The following is a 7,054-nucleotide window of genomic DNA, read 5'->3' on the forward strand; positions in this document are numbered from 1 at the left end:
CATTGCTGCTATAAACATCGGGGTGCAGGTGTCCTGGCGTTTCATTGCATCTGAATCTTTGGGGTAAATCCCCAGCAGTGCAATTGCTGGGTCGTAGGGCAGGTCTATTTTTAACTCTTTGAGGAACCTCCACAGAGTTTTCCAGAGTGGCTGCACCAGTTCACATTCTCACCAACAGTGCAGGAGGATTCCCTTTTCTCCGCATCCTCTCCAACATTTGTGGTTTCCTGCCTTGTTAATTTTCCCCATTCTCACTGGTGTGAGGTGGTATCTCATTGTGGTTTTGATTTGTATTTCCCTGATGGCAAGTGACGCAGAGCATTTTCTCATGTGTGTGTTGGCCATGTCTATGTCTTCCTCTGTGAGATTTCTCTTCATGTCTTTTGCCCATTTCATGATTGGATTGTTTGTTTCTTGGGTGTTGAGTTTAATAAATTCTTTATAGATCTTGGAAACTAGCCCTTTATCTGATACATCATTTGCAAATATCTTCTCCCATTCTGTAGGTTGTCTTTTAGTTTTGTTGACTGTATCCTTTGCTGTGCAAAAGCTTCTTATCTTGATGAAGTCCCAATAGTTCATTTTTGCTTTTGTTTCTTTTGCCTTCGTGCATGTATCTTGCAAGAAGTTACTGTGGCCGAGTTCAAAAAGGGTGTTGCCTGTGTTCTCCTCTAGGATTTTGATGGAATCTTGTCTCACATTTAGATCTTTCATCCATTTTGAGTTTATCTTTGTGTATGGTGAAAGAGAGTGGTCTAGTTTCATTCTTCTGCATGTGGATGTCCAATTTTCCCAGCACCATTTATTGAAGAGACTGCCTTTCTTCCAGTGGATAGTCTTTCCTCCTTTATCGAATATTAGTTGGCCATAAAGTTCAGGGTCCACTTCTGGATTCTCTATTCTGTTCCACTGATCTATGTGTCTGTATTTGTGCCAGTACCACACTGTCTCGATGACCACAGCTTTGTAGTACAACCTGAAATCTGGCATTGTGATGCCCCCAGATATGGTTTTCTTTTTTAAAATTCCCCTGGCTATTCGGGGTCTTTTCTGATTCCACACAAATCTTAAAACAATTTGTTCTAACTCTCTGAAGAAAGTCCATGGTATTTTGATAGGGATTGCATTAAATGTGTCAATTGCCCTGGGTAACATTGACATTTTCACAATATTAATTCTGCCAATCCATGAGCATGGAATATTTTTCCATCTCTTTGTGTCTTCCTCAATTTCTTTCAGAAGTGTTCTATAGTTTTTAGGGTATAGATCCTTTACCTCTTTGGTTAGGTTTATTCCTAGGTATCTTATGCTTTTGGGTGCAATTGTAAATGGGATTGACTCCTTAATTTCTCTTTCTTCAGACTCATGGATAGTGTATAGAAATGCCACTGACTTCTGGGCATTGATTGATCCATGACTATAAATATTTTTCTCCCATTTCATGCATTGTCTTTTCACTTTCTCCTGACTGTCCTAATTGCTGGGATATTTTTGTTTGTTTGTCTTGTGATTTTTTATTGTGAGTTTTTATTTATTTTTATCTTTAAAATTTATTATTTATTTATTTAATTTACTTTTTGTATATTTTTTATTGGAGTGCGATTTGCCAACATATAGTATAACACCCAGTGTTTTTATTTATATTATTTTATACATTTCTGTGAGAGTTCAGTGTAATCTGTTTTCAAGGAACATTTTTTTCCATTGAGTATTTGTGTTTACTTTTGCCAAATGCCTGAACCTATTTCCTTAAGTAGCAAGTTAAAAGAAAATTCTCACACTGATGTGTGGGAACATACAAAGAATGTGATGACAAGCCCAACCTTGTGAAGGACCCATTTATTTTCATCTATATCCAGAATCAAGTTTGGGTAACTTTTTTTTTTTTTTTTCTGTTTTCTCTGTTAGGCAGGCTTTCTTCTAATAATCTCTCTCTCTCTTCCCAGACTCTGTGCACTCAGCATGGCACTCTGTTATGGTGCAAAACCCAAACCACAGTTCTCTCCCAAGTTTGTAGGATATCTAGGCAGCAGAATTCTGTAGATGTTCTCAGAGTGGGCAATGGTTCAGTGCTGGTCTACCCTCCTGGGATGGAGCTGAAGCTTCATACTGACCTCAAGTGAGACATTTACCTTCTTTTAAAATCTTCAATTGATATTTTTTTTTTTTATCCTTTTGGGAAAGGATTCTTCTTTCCTAATATCCTCATTTTTTTTCATTTTTGTTTTTTTTTGTGGGTTTTTTTGTTTGTTTTTTAAATTTTTTTATTGGAGTTAAATTTGCCAACATATAGCATAACACATAGTGCTCATCCCAAGTGCCCCCTTCAGTGCCCATCACCCAGTCACCCCAACCCTCCCCTTCCACTACCCCCTTGTTCATTTCCCAGAGTTAGGTGTCTCTCATGTTTTGTTACCCTCACTGATATTTTCACTTCAATTGATTTTAACAGTTATTTTACATGATTCTAGCAGTCTTAGATGTTTTGTAACTAGAGGGATTTCAGGATTTTGATTGTGCTATGCTGCAGACACAAAAATCTTATGTAATATTTTATCAGTTTAGAGTATAATCCCATCTACCATTGGAATTATACTTTATATGGTCATGATTTATTTAATATAGAGTGTGCTATAAAGTAAGACTGAAATTTTATGTTTACTGTGTTAGAAATAAGAGTAGAATATAAGGTTTATAGCAAATATTCTTTTTTTTTTGCAAATGTTCTTAACTTACTTTATTTTCTTCCATTTCCCTGAAATTTTCATGTATTCTATGTTCCTTTTCTTCATTTTTTTTTCTTTACAAGTTTTTATTTAATTCTAGTTAGCTGACAAAAATGATAAAGTTGGTTTCAGGTGAGGAATTTAGTGATTCATCACTTACATATATACCCGGTGCTCATCACAACAAGTGTTCTGCTTAATATCCATCACCCATCCAGCCCATCCTTCACCCATCTCCCTTCATGAGCCCTCAGTTTGTTTTCTATAGTTAAGAGTCCCTTATGGCCTGCTTCTCTCTTTCTTTTTTTTCTTCCCCTATGGTCATACGTTTTGTTTCTTAAATCCCACATGAGTGAAATCATATGGTATTTGTTCCTTTTCTTTAAGTACAAGGCTTTCATCCCTGTAATTACTAAAATATATGAGTAATATATGTCCTTATGTATTGTAATTTTTTAAAAGATTTTTAAAATTTATTCATGAGATACACACAGAGAGAGGCAGAGACACAGGCAGAGGGATAAATAGGCTCCCTGTGATGTAGGACTTGATCCTGGAACCCCGGGGTTATGCCCTGAGCCAAAGGCAGATGCTCAGCTGCTGAGCCACCCAGGTGTCCCTGTATTGCAATTTTTTAACAGATAATATCTCACAATAAAGTGCACATATTCCTTAGTTGTAGGTTAACTTAAATAATATTTCACCAGTATATAAAGTATTTCATCTTTTCTTTCTTCATTCAATAAATATGTTTGAACTGCTGAGTGCCAATATATATGCTAGATACTAGAGATGCATAGAATTTAGCCTAAAAACAAAGCTGACATTAACATCTAACTGCAAATAATTATGCCATAATTTATGCAAAGGATGGAAATCACAGCATGCTGTAAATAAGTAAAATAAAGAAATGTGAACTGGCCAAGGGCATACAGGAAAAGTGTTCTAAAATGTAAGATTGTGAGGGGTTTGTGGGTTGTTCAGTCAATTAAGCTTCTGATTACTTATTTCATCTCAGCTCATGATCTCAGGGGCCTGGGATTGAGCCCTGAGTTGGGCTCTACGCTCAACAAGGAGTCTACTTGGGATTTTTCTCTCTCTCCCTCCTCCTCTACCCCTCCTTGCTTCTCAAATAAATAATCTTTTTAAAAAAACTTAAAAAATTAATATTTTGTCCAGATTATACCCCTAGGAAGAAGTAAGCTAGGTGTAGAAGTAATGGAAGGTCATTCTAGGTGAATGGAACAGTCTGGAAATAGTCCTAAACTAAGATTCCTGATTCTTTTGAGAACTTATAAGAAAGTAGATATGATACAACATTATGAAAAAAAATAGATTGGATTGGTAGATTAGTAGATTCCAGAGGCAGATTGGGTTTTGAAGGCCAGTGAAGGATATGAACCTGTGTCTCTTAATGTCACTAAAATAGTTTTACCCAAGGAAGAAAAATTGAGAATTGCATTTTAATCACATCACTGGGTGCTTGTGCAGAATGCATTCAGGAGAGTAAAAAGAACTTATACAGTGGTTTAGAATCCATTAAAAAGCTGTTGTCTAGAGGAAGCAAGAAATGTTGGTGACTTGAATTCAGAGAGGATACTTACGATCACCATCAATGACTATGGGATTCCCAATTTAGCATGCACTACCCCCTCTTCAACAATAACAAATCAGATTTAGCTGATAATTACAATAAGGATTACATGCTTGCCAAAGGCAAATTTAAGTATAATTTTATGTAAAGCACTTGGAAAGAAGTTACATGATACAGTGCTTAAAATCAAGACATATGCAGAAGCATATTTATTTATTGAGGTTTGAAAGGAAACCTGTGCATACTTATAATATGTCTTGGAACATTTGGTTTCAAGGCTGCTTTTTGTAGCTCTACTGAAATTGTCCTTGCATTGGTTCCTTCTCTCTGGTATCTTACATTCTCTCTAGCACCTTACATTGACTCTACTGTCAAATTTAATTATTTATTCTTATTTTTTTCTCATTGGATCAAGAGTTTAGAATCATATTTTCCCATTGTTGTACCCATTATTGCACACATGATTTGTACTGGTACCTCATTTAAAGACAGTATAAATTTATGAATGTTATTAACAATCCATATCTATTAAAATCATCTCTATTAGTATTGACCATATTTTAAAATATTGATTTCTTCACTAATAAATATATATTGAATATCTACGGAAAAGGGCTCAATGATTTTAAATGTGTATTTTGCTGTAGGTCACTCATTATCATTATGTGTTTTAGCAGCAGTAAGGATTAATTAAAGTATTTTATTATTTTATGCACAGGTTTTGCTTCTGCACTGGTCACTCTAACATAAGAAGAGTGAAACTGTGGGATCCCTGGGTAGCGCAGCGGTTTGGCGCCTGCCTTTGGCCCAGGGCGCGATCCTGGAGACCCGGGATCGAATCCCACGTCGGGCTCCCGGTGCATGGAGCCTGCTTCTCCCTCTGCCTGTGTCTCTGCCTCTCTCTCTCTCTCTGTGACTATCATAAATAAAATAAATAAATAAAAATAAAATAAAGAAGAGTGAAACTGTGTATTTTATATAACCTATTCAACTTCTGTTAGCACAGTATTTGTAAGTTGTCTTAATTATATAGTGCCCAAATCTAGAAGTTCTGTGTCAAGATAACACATTGGAACTGTAATTTTCTCAATTTTCTCATGGCCCCTTGCATCTTCTGATTTCTTAGTGTATAAATAATAGGATTCAGTAAGGGTGTGATAACAGTGTAAAATAAAGCAAGGACTTTATTGCTTGCAAAACTATTGAATGACCAGGCATAGAAAAGATACAAGGCCCAAAGAACAGAGTGACCACAATGATGTGTGCAGACAGTGTTGGCAGAGCCTTGGCGAGCCCCCTGGATGATCTTTGTTGTACAGTGATCAGGATGACAGTGTAGGAGACAAGCAGCAAGATGAAACAGATGAATGAGAGCAGCCCTCTGTCAGCAATGACAAAGAATTCCAGGGTATATGTGTCCATCAAGCAAGCCTAATCACAAGGTCACAGAATATATTGTCTATGACATTGGGGCCACAGAAAGGCAAGTTGACTGTTAAAACCATCTGGCTCATGTTGTGTACAAAACCAATTGTCCATGATAGTATTATAAACCCACTCATCAGCCTGTGGCTCACGATTGTCCTATAGTGCAGGGGGTTACATATGGCTACATATCTGTCGAAGGCCATGGCTATCAAAAGAGTTGCCTCAGCACCCCCAAACAAGTGCATAAAGAACATGAGTCATGCAGCCCCGTATGGAAATGGTCTTGTGTTCATTGAGCAAGTCCATGATCAGGTGTGGTGGCAGTGAAGAGACACGTATCCAAAAAAAAAGAGGTTTCCAAGGAGGAAGTACATGGGAGAATGAAGGGTGGAATCAAATGTTACTGTGACCATAATGAGAATATTTCCCCACACGGTAGCGCTGTAGATAAAGGAGAATGTTACAAAGAGGAAAATCTGAAGTTCCCATCGTCCAGAAAATCCTAGTAAAATAAACTCAGTCACTACAGATCCATTTTTAAGATCCATTTACTTGATTCACAAAGGCTCCAGAAGTTCTTTTATACAATGCCTCGGTGGCTCAGTTAACTGTCCAACTCTTTTTTTTTTTAATTTTTTTATTTATTTATGATAGTAACAGAGAGAGAGAGAGAGAGAGAGGCAGAGACATAGGCAGAGGGAGAAGCAGGCTCCATGCACGGGGAGCCCGACGTGGGATTCGATCCCGGGTCTCCAGGATCGCGCCCTGGGCCAAAGGCAGGCGCTAAACCGCTGCGCCACCCAGGGATCCCGAACTGTCCAACTCTTGATCTCAGCTCAGGTCTTGAGCTCATGGTCGTGAGTTCAAGCCCTGCATTGGGTTCCACTTAAGAAAAAGACCAAAAAGATGAAAAATAAATAAAGCCACAATTAGCACTGATGTTTTCTATTTTATTTGATGATAATAGTTGGTGATATGAGAAAATATAATTTTAAATATATCAGCATCACCATCTACAATTTAAAATTATTTTATGGGTCACATCACTTTAAAACAACATTCTTATAACTATGCAGCAATTAAAAGCATTTGAAGGAGTGGAGGTTTTTATTTTCTATTGTTTTATTCTATAAAATGATACTCTTATCAATTGGTCTTGACTGCCACTAATTTTCTCACTTAGAAAAATTAGATAAGTAGTTACATTAGTATTTTTTGTCTTTTATTATCACAATGGCTGTCACCTCTCGAGATCATGTTACAACAATATATAAGAAATATAGAATTTCCTAATTTGGAAGATTAG

The 7,054-nt window shown here is 36.8% G+C and overlaps 1 pseudogene; it reads right to left on the reverse strand.

Annotated features, from left to right (window-relative positions):
- Nucleotides 1-5,362: 5,362 nt before the first annotated feature.
- Nucleotides 5,363-6,296, reverse strand: LOC140622581 (olfactory receptor 4L1-like; annotated as a pseudogene).
- Nucleotides 6,297-7,054: the final 758 nt, after the last annotated feature.

This window comes from Canis lupus, chromosome 32 (genome assembly GCF_048164855.1).
Source record: "Canis lupus baileyi chromosome 32, mCanLup2.hap1, whole genome shotgun sequence".
NCBI lineage: Eukaryota > Metazoa > Chordata > Mammalia > Carnivora > Canidae > Canis > Canis lupus.